This window comes from Pteropus alecto, unplaced genomic scaffold (genome assembly GCF_000325575.1).
Source record: "Pteropus alecto unplaced genomic scaffold, ASM32557v1 scaffold79, whole genome shotgun sequence".
NCBI lineage: Eukaryota > Metazoa > Chordata > Mammalia > Chiroptera > Pteropodidae > Pteropus > Pteropus alecto.
In genome coordinates, this window is record NW_006494612.1 from 3771716 (window position 1) to 3788436 (window position 16721).

The following is a 16721-nucleotide window of genomic DNA, read 5'->3' on the forward strand; positions in this document are numbered from 1 at the left end:
TTAAGGGATCAGACCTAGGAGTCGGAGGCTCTGCATTTAATACTCAGCTTTGCTATTAACCAATAGTGCAACATTGAACAAATTATGTAATTTGCTCTCAGCATTTAGATTTTCTTAGCTGTAATATGGCAAGAACAACAATACCTATATCAATAGGTAATTTTGAATATTAGCTTGAGTTCATAAACATAAAGTACTTAGATCAGCGCCTGGCTTACAACGCGAACCCCCTTCATTCTTCACTACTCAAATGTAGTTCTTCCTAACTTCAAATAAATAAAAAAAGATAAAGTATGTTTGCTTCTTATACTTCTAAGAGAATAGCTGTTTTTAATTCCAGAAGAAATCATAGTTTACCCACATAGTGTAAACATGTATATACATAAAAAGACAATTGAAATGCTCTGTTGCTTGTGAATATTATGGTGATTTTTTTTTTTAAGGACGTTGCAAGTTAAATGGCTTAGAACTTATTTCATTTTAGAAAGAAATCCGTTCACTGTTGAAGACATCTTCTGAATTAGATTTCTCTTACAGTTGTTTTTTTTTGTTGTTGTGGTGTTTTTAAATTTTGTTTTCCTTTTCCCTTTTTATTATAGTTTTTAAACTTTATATGAAAGTGGAAAAAATAATAAGCTTCTATGTACTTATTATCCAATTTTGGCAATTATCGACGTTTTGCACTCCTCTTCCTAAAAATATTAGAGTATTTCAAAGCAAATTCCAGATATCTTAATACTTTGCTTGTAAATATTTCAAAATTTATTTATGGGAAATAATGACTTATTTTTTTAATAAAAAGTAACCGTGATCCAATTGCACCTAATAAAATTACCAACATTCTTAATATTCAAATTGTCTCCAAAATGACTTTATATAGTTGATTTCTTTAAATCAAGATCCAAACAAGGTAAAAGTGGGTAGTTTAAGTTATAATTATTTAGTTTCATATTTTGGAAGATGTTTTAGCTTTAGACTTATACTAAAGGGAAATGAATGATCATGGTTGCAATTTGAAATTGAAATCATATGATAATAGAGAAAGCTAGAGTGAGAAATAGGAGTTTTACTGTAGGTTTGGGTTTTACTTGTAGCACTGATCTAGGGTTCTATTTCATGACATTAGATTCTTTTGCTACTGTAGAAAGAAGATAAATAATTCTTCTAAAGTATTTGTTCTATAGAAAGCTTATGGAGTTCAAAAACAGCTTGTCTGTGGGCATTCCAAGACACTGAAGCTGCACGAACTGGTCAAGATCTCAATCTTGAAATCCCATAGATGTAGAACTCCCTCCTGCCTCTCATCTATGTCAGATCCTCTCTTCTCTTTCTTAAAAATAGTATCAAAGGATTTGTTTGTGACATTCGAAACTTGGTTCTCATATTTACAATCGTGCCTTCGTTTTTTTCTTTCTATGCAGGACTGTTTGTAAGCCTCTTAAGGCTTGAATATAATGTTTTTACCGGATTTCATTGTTTTTAGTATAGTTTTATATGATTCTCACTGAAGCCCCCAAGTGTTTTTACAAGGAGACACTTTATAGTGTTACTCATAATTTACTTTATAGATTACTCACAATTACCAGAATAAATGAGATTTCCCTTGTTTCAAAGTAGGTGGATAGGAAATAAGTAACAAAAGTAGTATTTAGTTATATAAAATGTTAACATTTGTATGGTGGAGGGAATCTAAAAATAAATAAACCCACATCCTTCTTTGGATTCTTACAATAGAAGCTCCTGCAAATATGAAAACTAATGAGAAAATCATCTTTATTGATTAGGATCTCAAAATAGAGTCTTTTATCTTACATCATTCTTCTTTTCCTCAGATCCCAATTATTATTTCAAAATTACCACTGCTTCTATATTTCTTTTTGTAATGCCTTCTGGTGTCTTGCTTGTTAAAACTACATAGAGTGGTAGATAAGATCCTAGGCTCTGAAATCAGACAGGTTGGATTCACATCTTGGCTTCATTATGTCCTAGCTGTATGTCTTTGGGCAGATATGTCTTTATTCACTTGTAAAATGGGTATAATATACCTATATACCTACCTTATTATATAATATATTTGATTATAGTTCAGTCAATATTCAGTCCCATTTCCCTTGAGGTAGAGTATCTTTTTCCTTCCTATCAATATTGGTCTTGGTCATGGAAGGTGGATAGACGTGACTGTGCTAGTTCCAAGCCTAGCATCATGTTTTCACTTGCCGTCTTGCACTGCTCCCATTACCATGTGAAGAAAACGCCCCAGGTAGTGTTCCTCTCAGAATGACAAGACATGGAGCGTATCAGAACCCAACACACACCCTGGAGCCAAGTCTCCCCATTCACAGCCTAAATCACAGCCATGCAGCAGAGCTCAGCCTAGATCACCCAAACCACAGTTGGCCTGCAGACTGATGAGAAAGATAATATGCCTATTGCTGTATGTTATTGGGCTTTTGGGTGGCTTGTTACAAAGCATTATTTCAGGAATAGCTAACACATAATATTATTGTGAAGAGCAAATAAAATAATTTATGTAAATCATTTAGCTTAGTGCTAGGCATATACTCAGAGCTCTGCTCAATTAACATTTACTATTACATTGTTATTATTACCATCATCATCACGGGCATCATCATTGTCATCACTATTTTTACTATTTTTTTTCTGGGTAAATATATCCAAGTTATATATTACGATTAATTTATAATTTAGTGTTAGACCAAATACAGTGAGCAATGCTCCAAGATGTCTTCCACACTGCCCCTGGTATTGAAAATAAATGGTACTTCATCTGGCAAATGCTGACATCTCTCTAATACTGCTTGTGGCATATGTGGTTCTACTCCCTTCCCTCCTTTGCCTATTCAGCCTCTTATCCAGTTTGGGAGTATATGTGAAAAACTTGTTACATAAGCATGCATCCAAATATTTTGTCTTATGTTTATGCCAGTGGCTACTGAACTCCATTTTTGCTCTGGTGATCCCCCCAAATAATAGACTAATATCTAGCTGTATGGGCTATGAAAGGGGACAGATAGAAGACGAAGTACTTTGGGGTATAAGTCAAAAAAATTTATTTGAGGTAATAGAGAGGTGGAGACAGACGAGAGATAATGAAAAGTCACAGCTTATCTTTTTCTTAGTTTTGAACTTTGCTTGTTATATAAAGTTTAGTTTCCATTACAGTTAATACCTGAGATTATACTGTTACATATGGTATTCTTAAAAAATATATTTATCAAGAAGACTCTCATTAAAAATATGGACTCCACATTATAATGTACATAATGTCAAGTCAACAAACATTTATCGAGCACCTGCTATATATCTTGTGCTGATATATAACGTATATAATACATGCCGTATTTTACTTATTCTAAGACATGCTTCTGTTTACATTTTAATATCTCTGAAATTAATTGGTGGCATGTAGTTTGTCATGGCTGTTGTTGTTATTATCAATATCTCAGTGACACTATTTCTTGTTCACATGATATAAGATGGCTCCACTGGCCTTTGCTATGGTTGATTTAACTGGGCTTGGCTTATCTCTACACAGCTACACATGTTTTAGAATCCAGGAGGAAGAACAAGGCACAATCCAAGACTATTCTACCACCATCTCATGATGTAAGGAAGGAGCAAAAGCTTAATTTAACCTCACAAGCACATTTAAAGCTGCCTGGATATGGCCTTTGCATGTCCGCTCACATTCAATTGGCCAAAGCAAGTCATGTGGCCAACTTGACAATGGAGTGGAGAGATGTTGCTCCACCCACCATGAGCCTGGATAGAGGCAGTAGGAGCAGAAATTGGGAACAATAACACAATATAAAACAGCAGCATTTTTTCTTTTTTCAGGGTACAAAAAACAATGGCATGTCTTATAATAGTTGGCATCTTAGAGTCAGTGTAATGCAATAATCTACATTAAGATTTAAGAGAATCTGTTCTTTAGGCATAATATTTTCATGAGCTTTAAAAAAATTTCTTTTAGTTAGGTTTTAAATGCCCAAAGTTGAAATTCATTTCCATGTTTCTTTTTCCTCATTAAATCAGAGCAGTTAATAATGGAGGTAAAAGAGACTCTTTGACACTCTTTTGTTAATCCTAAGTCATTATTGTTACCTAATTTATCCTAATTTCAGCAGATAAACGAGGCTGAATTATGAAAAGTGACCTAAGGAGTAGGTTCTTGGTATCATTATTAATTCATTTGTTTATTTACTCACACAATGGATACTAAGAGAGTACCTATGTAGAAGCACTTTCTGGGCACTGGAGATTCAGCAAGAAATAAGGCAAAGTTCTTGATCTTATGGAGATTTTATTCCAGTGGAGAGTGACAGACAATAAACATAAATGAGAAAATTTTAGGTGCTGATGAGTGTCATGAAGAATAGAACTCATCACTGTATAGCAAAGCAGACAGCCAATAAACCACAAAAATGGTTTTAAAAAAAGGAATAGAACTCTTCATGATTAAGTAATATAGAATAACTGAGGGGAGAGTATTTTAGGTGGCACAGCGAAATCTGATAGCAAGGAGTCAGCCATGAAGAGACCTAGGGGAAAAGCATTTCAAGAGGAGAGAATAGCAAAGACAAAGACTTCAGGGTAGCAGAAGAGAAGAAAGACGACCAACGTGGTGAACGAGTTGGATGTGGTGAATAAGTTGCCGAGTGTTAGCTAAGGTGTAGATGGGCTGTTGTAATAGAGACCCAAAAATACAATGACTTAAACAAAATAGAGCCCTATGTCTTGCTCATGTAAAAGACAAGAGAGACAGCCCTGTTTCAATGGTATCAGGGATCTGAGTCCTTTCTATCTTGTTGTTTTGCCATGGTCACCATACGACTTCCATCTTGTTGCTTGAGATGGCTGGTCCAGCTTCCATCTTTTTATCACCATACTGATATTCCAGTCAGCAAGAATGAGGGGGAAGGAAAAGAGAAGACATATTCTTTCCATTTAAAGGACATACTGGAAGTTATACACATCATTCTGCTCATATCCTATTGGTCAGAATTTGTCATATAACCATATTTAGCTGTGAAAGAGGCTAGGAAGTAAGGTCATTAGTTTGAATTCATGTAGCTGGATAAACTTTGGTGACTTTCTAAACAAAGAGGAGACAGATAGTTGTTAATGATAACTAATAGTCTTTTCCACAAAATGAGTGATAAATAAAGTTATTAATATAGGCAGAATACTGAGTATGTAGGGTATTGCTGGCCATGACAAAGAGTTTGTATTATATTATAAGTATGTGTATTACTTATCTATTGTTGCTTTATAGATTTCCCCCCAAATGAAGGTGCTTAAAGCCAACATTTATTACCTCAGAGTTTCTGAGGGTCAGGAATTTGGGAGCCGCATAGCTAGGTCGTTCTGGTTCAGGAATACTCAGGTAATTGGAGTCAAGACATTGACTATGGCTACAGTCATCTGAAGGCTTTACTGAGGCTAGAGTCTCTCCTGACAAGATGGTTCATTCCCATGGCTATTGGCAAAAGGTCTCAGTTCCTTGCTGGCTATTGGCAGGGAATTTCAGTTCTTTGCCATACAGACCTCTCCATAGAGCTGCTTGAAAGTCGTCATGACCTAGTAGCTGGCTTCCCCCAACCAAGTGATCCAAGAAAAAAGAGCACGAAGGAAACCACAATGTCTTTTATGTTCTAATCTTGGACATCACACACCATCAGTTTGGTCACATTCTATTTCTTAGAAGTGAATCACTAAGTATAGCTCATAATCAAGGGAAGGGGAATCAGGCTTTAAACCACCACAGTATGACAGGAATTCACTGGAACACTTTAAGCAAGAGTGTGCAAAGTCTGTTTTACATTTTTAAAGAATTGATTTGGTCACTTTGTAGAGAATGGATTGCACAGGGGTGAGAGTAGAAGCATGGAGCTCAGGTAGGTGGCAATTACTTAGTTTTGGCAATCAATAAATGGGCCTAAGATTAGGTTGGGTGCAGTGGAATTAGAAGTAGTGAGATTCAGGATATGTTTCAGAGGGAGAGAAGGATTTGACAAGACTTGAGAAGATAAATATTGCTGAATCTAATGTTACTGGGTATCACTTCCTTTTCACATTTTCAGCTGCAGTGCTTTCTCAAATTGACAGATCATCAGAGTATTTGGTGAGCTTTAAAAATATAGATTACTGGTCTTCACTTCCAGACAATCTACTTTACTAGGTCTAGGATGGAGAGATAATCTATCAAAACTGGAATCTACTGCTCCAATTATTCAATGAACTAATTAGAAATGCAATGATTATTGTTCTTGTTTTTGTAAAAGGAGATGTTTACTAGGCAATGGGCCCTATTATCCAAACATTCATTTTTTCACATAACCCCCTACCTCCATCACGTTTAATCAGATATCAATTCCTATGTATCCTGTCACTAAGGTAAATCTTAGAGAGAAAGAATTTCTCCCAATCGCTACTGCACTAATCTAAGTCATCATTTATTACCGCTTAGACTATTGCAAACATCTCTTATCTAACTTCCTACCTCTGGTCTCTTCTGCCTTTCACCTGTTATCAAAGTGGTCTTCCTTTTCCACATTGATGATCTTACTGCCTCCATCTTAAAAAAGACTCAGTGGCTTCCTAGAACTCCCAGAAAAAGCCCACGCTCCTTTAGGATGGTGTTTGAGACCACTGGCAATGAGTCTTATCCTACCTTTGGAATAACCTCATAGCCCCCTTTAACACACTCACCCTAGGCCCATCAACTCATTCTCTCTTCTCTTAACTCTATTTGTACTTTCACATCTTGGCCCCTTGCTTCAGATTGTTCTTTCTGTCTACGGTGCTCCTTCTTCTCCCACCCTCATCTGACAATATCCTCCTCATCATCCTTAAGCCCAGCTCAGATGGATGCTGCCTCTATCCCTCATTCAGATTTAGTCATTCCATTATCTCAATTCCTGCCTCACTTTTAAAATGCCTTTATTATTTATGCTCATGTTTACAGTGCCTAGCAGTGTGCTTCGCTTTAGTGGGCTGCAAATACAACATCCGCATGGAAAGAGTTTATTTCCTCCTCATTACCCAATTTTTATGTAATGGAGAAAATAAAAGGCAAAATTATGTCAGAAGTCAGTTAATGAAATGTACATGGAACACATACCCTAGGAATCTGCACACATTCAGCAGTCTATACCCATTATACTTCACAACTACATTAATAATTCTGGCATTAATAATTCTGAGGCTTTTCAAAGCCTTCACAAGCCAAATATTTTATTAAGAATTCTAGTGACAAGATCTGAAATATAAAGGTTTATGGATTTTTTAAAAGCCTTAATCACATTTAGTTAGAAATTTAAGTTAATAAGAACATTCCATTCCCTAAACATTCTAATTAATTAATGTTTAGCATATGGGTCACCAAATTTGTCTTTTCAAAGTTTGCATTTAGAGATTGCAAATAACACTATTAGGATGAATTTCTAGGCCAATCAGGTTTTGATCTGCATTATTTAATATTTGCACAAATCCACCTTGCCTGACCTTTCAAAATTATTTTAACAGACCTACATTTACTTTCCTAATGGAATGATTTGCTACAAAGTGGCTACAGTAGGTAATCTGGGAGGGCATTGTACATTCTTTTGCCTGTCCAAATCCATCTGTCCTTACATCACTGAGTGTGATCTTGGGATGTAGGAGCATGTTTTCCAAACAGTTTGACTCTCACTCTCCCCACATCCTGGAATGTGGAGTAGGGTCCCCAACACCTGGCAGTGAACCCTCCCACCCAGGCCTGTGCACCCAGAGATGAAGGAAGAGCATCTGGGGCAGCTGATGAGGTCAGCATGATGTCCAGCGGTGGCGCAGCAGAAGCAGAGATGGCGGCATCTTGCATAGTCTTCCTGTGGTCTGGCCCCTTGAAGCCTTGGATCCCTGCCTGTTTTCCAAGGCTGTTCTCTCAGTCTCTTCGGATCTATGAGGCCTCTTTCCTCCAGCATTTTTCTCCTTTAGAGTTCGTTTTTGTTGCTTGCGAATAAGAACCCTCACCAATACATTGGCACTATAAGGTGGCAGAGAGTGTTCTAGACTCTGGAGTCAGACTGCTGGCCTACTTACTGGGTGAATGCTTAATCTTTTCAACCCTCCATTTCCTCATCTGTGAAATGAGACCAAAACCAATGGTTGTATGAGGACTGAGTAAAACAATCTCTGTAAAGTACTTAGCATGGTCCCTGGTCCAAGAAGCATTCAATAAATAGTAGCTTTTGTATTATTAAATTCTATGTTATTGTCTATGAATTCAGGCCACAAAACTCTACCATTCACCATATAAAAAGATGCCTCAGTATGTACTCTGTGTTCAGTATTGCATTTCATCTTTTCCCATGCTGGGCCTTTGTTTTGTTTTGCTTTGTTTTCCAGCTTAGGACTTCAGTGCCTTCCCCTGTTGTGTATCCTGAGACTTTCTTGGGTGGTGCAGCTTCCAGTCACTGTACCTGGATCTTTTCTCTTCCTTCTGTCCTTGCCAGCTCTCCCTCAATTCCAGGCCCTCAAAAGGAGATAAGCTGCACCAAAGACCGACTGACTTCAGATGGAAAGGGTAAAACTGAGTCGTCGCAAGAGTCTTTCTTCAGCATCTGGTATACAAATTTAGTAGCTTGAATGAAATTAAAAAACAAGCAAAGAAATACACAGCCTATATCCCAAGACTTATTATAGAATTCTTAATTTATCTACTTACCTTTTGATGAATTTTTTTCTTCTACTGAAATGTATAATGTCCTCTCATAGTTAAACTGCAGAATCTTTTCCACTTAACTTTCTCCCTCTGGGATGTAATAAAGAGACAACGTATGGCCCAACAGCACATTGGAGACAAATTTTCTGTGAAAGAAAAATGATTCTTACTACAAGTAATGTTTCTCAAAGGAGGTGGGTCAAAACATAGATATCAATTCTCTGTGAGCATTTACTGAATACCATATTTGCTTTGAGAATATTAAAATGTAGTATGTTACATTTGAAATGTTGAGCATTTTGTTATGGCTATTTTAATATCCATAACAGCCACATGTAGATGAAGGCATACCTCACCTGTCTGGAAGTTGGCGGAGTGAGGATTTTTATCCTGAATTGGCCACTTCCTAGTGTGACCCTGCGCTTAGCCTCACCCTCCTAAGTTGTGAGAAATAAAAGGCATAATGTGTAAAACACTTGGCTTATAGCAGGCATTCAATACATAATAGTCGATGATATTGCTCAACATAGAATTCTTGGAGTTCTAATAATTTTAATGGCACTTGATTATTTATCTGAAGGAAATATATTATTGTAAGTCTATATTAGTATATATATAAATCAAAGAAAGAGTTCCGATTTCATCAATAGATATCATCAAGGAAGGCAATGACAATTCAAGATAACTCAGATGGTAAGGTAAATTTTATATTTACCAAAATTTTGACTAATTGCTGAAAACGTTCTGTGTTTAAGTTGGTCTTATTAAGATAGTAAGGCCATAACTACCCCAAACTAGTTTCCTTTGAGAACTACTATTTAAATATTAGATAATTAGGCACATAATGCCTCAAATTTACTTTAGAAGTTAGAAAACTCCATTTTTTAATTGCTTAAAAGCAAATTTGAGGTATAGGGTAAATATATGTGTGAGCTATAAGTATCTGTGTAAAAATCTCAGGTATTTGCTACAATGTTCTTTATTCTTTATAACTGAACTCAATCTGTTTTACAAGACTACTATACCGGGCAGTGGAAATGAAACCACATCTCAGTTGATCTGGTCCTCTCTTATGCCCACTCCCTACACTATTCTCACTCAGCTGGCATCTACATGGCAGGTGGGCGGGTGGGTGGGTAGGTGGCATTTACTCCTCAGCCAGAGTCGCCTCTCCAGCTAGGATCCTTTGAGATGGAAGTCTTTGTGAAGTTGCTAATCAAACGTTTTGGGTGTGGGACTACTCCAATTTTGCAGTCTCAGAGCCATGCTTGCTCCACTCTTAGCCACACGTGAAGCACACACACATTATGGTGAGTGGAGAGTATTTATGGACACCTCAGGACCGTCCGCCCAGGCTCCTTCATACCGCTGTACCTGCCCCCACTTCATACCGCTGTGCTTGCATGCGCAGTGCTGGGCTATTTTGTCCTATAAGGCTCAGGGCTGTTCCAGGCTCCATCTTAGAAGGGAAGCAGGAGTCACCTCTGCTCTCTGCCCACTGCCTTCAGATTCCCTCAAACATAGAAAATGTTCCAGTTGTTCTGGTTAGGAATCTACAGTGAAGCTTCTCCATCGTCTAAGCTCCTTTGCTCCTTCTTTCTCCCAACCACACAGAATTATGATCTTTTTCTGGATTGGGAAAACATCCTTTGGCTTACCATTTTTTCCCTAATCTGCCTTTTACAACATAAACTTTATAATCTAAATCTTTCAGGTCATCAGGTCTTGATACTCAAAATCTAGACTTTTGAAACTCAAAAAGAGCTTTCTCTCAAACTACTTTTCCTGCCTTGAATTTCACAAGTTCACTTTAAATCTCAAAAGTCATGGATGATTCATATTTTTCTGTGAATTTCTTTTATAATATTCTTACCCTGCAGCAATGGATTCTAAAGTCTAGTTTGAATGAATGAGTGCATGAGATAGAAAGGAATTAGCAAGCATAACGAAACAAAACACTTCTTAATACATCAAAATATTACCTGACCACAAATAGAAGCTGCCTTACATCTCAATTTAGTTTCTTCTCAGTTGTCCGACCTAAATTAATTTCTCATTGAGAGACAAACTGTACAAATAGACAATGGCCAGATCATATAAGACAACAGAACTCTGACCCATTACTTCTGCAGCAACAAACCAGAGAAGTCAAACCACCTTCTATACCACAATCTTCCAGAATGGTTAGGACTGGTCAATGACTGCCAGCTTTTCAGTTCCTCACCACCACCACCTTCCAACTCAGGACCAACTAGAGAAAGCCAAATATGCTCCCCAAACTGATCACACATGATGCCCTGCTTCTAGTCAGCCCATGTTCTGGTTGGCCTTCCTTCAGCTTCTCCATGCCAACAACCTCCCATTAGAGTACACCTGAAGCCTTTTCATTTTTTTTCACTATAAAGCTTTTCTACTCTCATGCTCGCCTTTGAGTCTTTGCCAAATGCAAGTGATGGTGGCTGACTTCCTCTCTCTAAAAAAGCCTTTGTTTGTTCTTATTTGGGTGGTCTTCATTTATTTCCACAGGATTTCTACACCTAAAACTGTTATATTTCAACATACACATTGATAGTTGAGCTTAACTTTTAGTTTTTGAGCATAGAGGTGCTTGAGATAAATAAATACTGAGGTTTGATCGGTGCTTCAATGGATAAGAATTAAAAATTAGAACTCAAATTGACCTTTCCTTAAATTTACAGGTATCAGTATGCTTGCTTCAATGGCTACAGCTGAAATGTTTTTGAATGTGTATATGACAATCTCATTTTTATAAATTATATCACATTCTAGCAAATCACTATTAAAAGGAATCCTGGTGTACATTATTTTGAAAATGAAGAGCATTTTTATTATGTAGGTTGTTATTCCTCATGTATCAGCTTTCCTCAAGTTGACACACATCTGTATTATTGTGAAACTCAGTAAAGGAGACCTCGACCAAGACTGGAGATGGGAGGGCCTGTAGGGGGACCTCTCATGCCCTACCACTCATCGTCCGTTTTCCCAAATAGGAAGAGGTGTGCCTTGCATCTGCAACAAGATGTTTTCTACTCTACTACCGTGGTAGGAGGAAAGTTTTCTCCTTCCCCGACAGTCAATAAGAGACTGTCACAACCCAGCCAATGAAAAGCCACTACACTTCCAATTCTCAGATTTCTCCAATGGACTCTTTGTTGATAAGCAGCTCCTCCCACTTTCTCCTTTCCTCTATAAAAGGAAGTTCTTCTCCTTTGTTCTGTGTACTTGCCTATGGTTTCACCATAGCTTGCATGTCCTGAATTGCAATTCTCTGCTATTCCTGAATAAACCCATGTTTGCTGATAAAGTAACTTTTATTTTTAAGGTCGGCAATATAAAGTCAGGCTATTGTAAAGCAATAATGATCCTCAGAAGACCAGATAATACACATTTGCATATAGACATTTGTAGTTTTATATTTAGTTCACCTTAATGGACATTATATGGTCTTAACACAACACTCCGAAATGTAACTTACTATTCTCTTTTCATAAATGAAGACTAAAGTAAAATGACTTGTGTAAGACCTCATGAAAAGATGAAGCCCCTTATTCTTTTGCAAAAAAACTTGAGTCTGTTTGACATGACTAATTGGGGAGCTTCTTATATCCTTATAGCTGAAGGAAGGCCTCTATTCTTCTGGGAAGGTTGTGGTCTTCACCTTGACACCATGGCAAAGGGGGCAAAGAAAGAATGGAATAATCACTCAGGGATGTGCCTAGCTGGGTTAACTCAGTGTTTAATAGCAGAGCTAATGATGACCAGATGATCCACACATACAAATAGTGAAGCCAGAAAGAAACTTAGGCTTTCTCATGCAAAGGAAGGTTTCTTTACACTGTACATTTGTCCACATTTCTCTTAAAATTCTGATCCCTTACCATGGCCCACAGGCCCCATATAATCTGGCCTTTGCATTCCTCCTTCACTATTTCTCCTACCACTCCCCTCCTTATTCTTTATACTCCAGCTACCTTTCAATTTCTCAAACATACTGAGCGCATCCATTCTTCAGTTCCTTTACCAGAATACTTTTCTCCAGAGTTCTAAGATCTCTGCATAGGCAGTTCCTTCTCATCTTTCCTGTTTCAGGTAAAATTTCTCCACATAAAGGTCTTTCATTATCATTTTAGTAGACCCCTAATCCTTATACCCACCCTTTGCCAGTTTCTACCATATTGTTCTTTCATGTCACCTCTTTGTACCTAGAATGACCTTCCTTGTAACTAGTTTGCTTATTTATTGTCCCCTCTGCAGACTATAAACTTTGTGATATTTGGGAACTTGTCTGTTATGTTCGCTGTTGGATCTCACGTACCCAGAACAGTGCCTGGAATATAATGTGACCTCAATACATGTTTGTTGAATAAATAAATGAATAAATTATGAATCCCAATTGAGAATCTGATGATAGATATGAACCCATTCCCTAGAAAAAATGCTGTTGGTATATAAATTTTTTGTGCGTACGATTTCAGGCGCTTCCAAAGACCTGGTTAAAACTACAGCAGTATAGTTATACTGTTTCATAATGTTCTTTTTGAAACTGATTCTGAATTTCGTGTTTTGAAATTAGACACGAGCATGAACTTTGAAAGTATGTTTCAGGTGGAATACAACAAATCCCAGGCCAATTGCTGCTCACTGGTTTTAAATAAAATAGATCCCTGATTTTTACAATAAGTGATCCTGATGACCATATTTCATTGAATCAAGATGGCTTTGTGGTACAAATGTTAACTGCTTACCCATATTCAGTTCTCTTCTCCTTTGGGAAACATGGGAGGAGTAAACTTCCCAGCTTCCCTAGCGGTTGGGCAGAGCCATATGACTAATTCTAGTCAATCGATTGGATGCAGAAGTGACATATATTTCAGCCAGGCTGGAGCATTTAGTTGCGAGATCCTCCAGGGTTCCATCTTCCCTGTAGTAGCAACTGTGGAAGCAAATGCTGGTATGGAGATGCAATGCCAAGCCATCGCATGGAGGATAGTTGCTCTGGAGAATCACACATAACTTCAGCAGACTTTGTGTGAGCAAGGACTATAAACCTTTGTTGTTCTGAGTCCCAGAGATTTTCTGATGATTTGCTATTGCAGCGAAACCCAACATAACCAAATATACCACTGACTGGAAAATGTGCTATTATTTTATATATCACTGAGGGGAAAAAAGCTGTCGTAATTGTAAGAACTCATTATGAGATACATCACAGTCTCAGAGATGTCAAAAAGTGAAAAACGTGGGTTTAAATTAGATAAAATACAAATTGTTAAAAAAATTCATTAAAGCACATTAGCAAAGTGTCCATAACCCCAAATCTAGAGTGACAGAAGTTATATGTTCAAATCCTAATACTTATACCAGCTTGTGACTTAATAACTTAGCTTGTGTAAGTCTTAGTTGCCTCATCTGTGAAATGGGGATAACAGTAGAAGCTGCCTCATAGAATTTTGTGAATATTAAATGAGATAATTCTTATGTTTTCAGCATAGTAATTATTCTGCATATTTTAGCCCTATATTTGATTAGACTTCAAAGCTTGTTCAAGATGAGCATTGATTTCAAACAATATATAGGAAAGTCTCTGTAGGTTTGTTACTATGTTATATTAATCAATCAACAAATACTTATTAATTCCTTACAAGGCATGAGGACAGGGCCTCTGAGTTAAATGTTCTTGGAGGTAACAAAGAAACAGATTTAGAGGTTGAAGGCCAAAGGCAGATCACCGTGGAAACTTCCCATCCCCTCTCCGATGTATTTTCCAGGTAAATCAGGCTAGAATGAATTTCAAGAGTAACCTTAAATAGTAAATGAAGTCATAAAAATATACCTGAGGAATGTATGAAAGGTCAGTCCTGTACCTATCTTGGTGAGTGGTAGGATAGTAAAGGGAAAATTGAAGACTTTTTCTATGTCCAGAGCTGTGTGTGTGTGTGTCTGTGTGTGTGTGTGTGTGCGTGTGCGTGCACACGCGTGCATGTGCACTTGCTTGCGCACTGCTGGTTGGGGAGCATAAGGGTAAGTCATAGTAGCAAAAGAGTGGCTCTTCTGAGAAATGTATGAGATTGTTCCTATCTACATAGGGTTATACTCTTATAGACTGTATGAAGTTATCCAGGGAACATTATTGGCCTCATGGTATGTCCAAATTCATAAAGCAACAACTCTCATTATAATTGTCTTCATCTACAGTATACGTAAAGAAACTTACACCTTTGTCATTAACAAGGTGTAACAACCATTAGTTCTGAAGTTAATTCTAGACTAAGTTTCCTCACACATACTCTATGAGCTTTCATTCTATCGCTGAAAGTATGCATTGTGGATTCTAATACAACGTTCTCAACTTAGTTTTCTGGAGGACATGTGCCTGTGAAGAAATAGGTGGCTGATTAATATCATTATTTTTATTAAATGCCTGAACCATCGTAGAGTAAATACTTTTCTTTAAAGGAAGTATAGCTGCCTCCAAATATAATTCTGGGCTACAGTTCACCTTTTCTGTTTATTTTATTCTTGTGAAACTGTATCTTAGGACTTGGGGTATATAACTTGTTATTTGATATCAGCTGAACAACAGTGAATCAATTGTAATGGTTCTGGCACCAAAGGAAACAGAGGGGACTTAAATATGTTTCCCCAAAGACAAAAAGCTTCTCTTTGTGTGCACTTTACAACATATGTTACAGTTCTAGAATATTCAAAAGTCAAAAAAAAGTTTTCTCACTACTTCTCATTAAAGACCAAGAGGACAAAACACAGAAAACAAATTCCCACCCACATATTATTTATCAGATGTTTTAGATGATATTCAAACTGAAAACTCCCCCAAACTCCCTCTTCTCTCTCTCCTGGCAAGAGCATTAGGATGGTATTTCTCACTGAGAAATACACCCACTCTCACACACTCAGTAATGCCCAGGAACCGGGGAGTGTTAGCGCAAGCAGGTTTGTGCTCCTTCCGGCATCGTTGCTGCGTGGGTCATCTTAGGTCTGCTGTGGGCAACAGCTGGCTTCGAGACCTGGCCAGAAGGCTGGGGCTCAAAACCTGTGTACACCTGGGTATCCTCCCAGAAGCTACTAGAAAAATCTCGAATAGTAAATGCCTGTACGCAGAGCGCTCCCTAAAGCCTCATCAATCCTCCTCTCTTGACTTTTCGGCGTCCCAGATAACTGCCCCAGGTTTTCTGACATTTCTCGAGGCAAGAGTTTCGCGCCGACCCCCTGCAGGAGCGGAGCCTGGTTCAGTGGCTCACTCTGGCTTCCTCCTGGCTCTCCTGGGATCCACCGAGCCTCGAGGAGCGAAGTGCAGCTTCCCCTCGCTTCCTCCAGATAAGGAATAGAAGAGGCGAGAGAAATTGCTCAGCTCTCTTGGGTACGTTCCCAAGTATTTGTAATTTGGCGTTTATAAAACGAAATAATGCTAAAATGCAAAATATCCAAGGTAGAGTTATCAACCCTCCGGAATAGGCTCCCAAATATCTCTAATTTGACGTTTAAGAAACAAAACAACGCTAAAATGCAAATTAGGCAATGTAATATCCAGAATGAGCTTCGTTTGACAGGCCAAGCTGAGATTTTAATGGAAAACTAACTCATATCCCCACACAGAATTCATTCTATTTTTGTAAGTTAAAAAATATGTAATTTTAAGTTCCACCACTGTCATAAGAAACACTCCACAATAACAAGCAGGGGAACAATGGACACCCCCATATCGCATTGTCAGGTAATTACGAAGTGTCGCGGCGCGAGAAAGCGAAGCCGGGAACGTCTGTGTGTCCTCCCGCAGCGTGTATGAGCGTTCAGAGCAGCGTGTTTCACGGAAGCCCCATCAAACTGTTCGTGCCAATGCCTCAGCCGAAAGAGGGGCAAACGCAATCCACGTCTGGCCCTAGGCATGGACCCAAAGGGCCAAAGAGGGGGCGCTTGAGCGCAGAGGCACCGAGCACAGCTCCGGGAGAGCAGGCGC

The 16721-nt window shown here is 38.1% G+C and overlaps 1 long non-coding RNA gene across 1 annotated transcript; it reads right to left on the reverse strand.

Annotated features, from left to right (window-relative positions):
- Nucleotides 1-7230: 7230 nt before the first annotated feature.
- On the reverse strand, nt 7231-13667 carry LOC112474305. Its single transcript, XR_003044337.1, has 3 exons — nt 13492-13667; nt 8729-8871; nt 7231-8624 (listed from the first exon to the last, which is right to left on the reverse strand). It is a non-coding gene; the product is annotated as an uncharacterized LOC112474305 (long non-coding RNA).
- Between the last annotated feature and the right edge of the window lie 3054 nt (nt 13668-16721).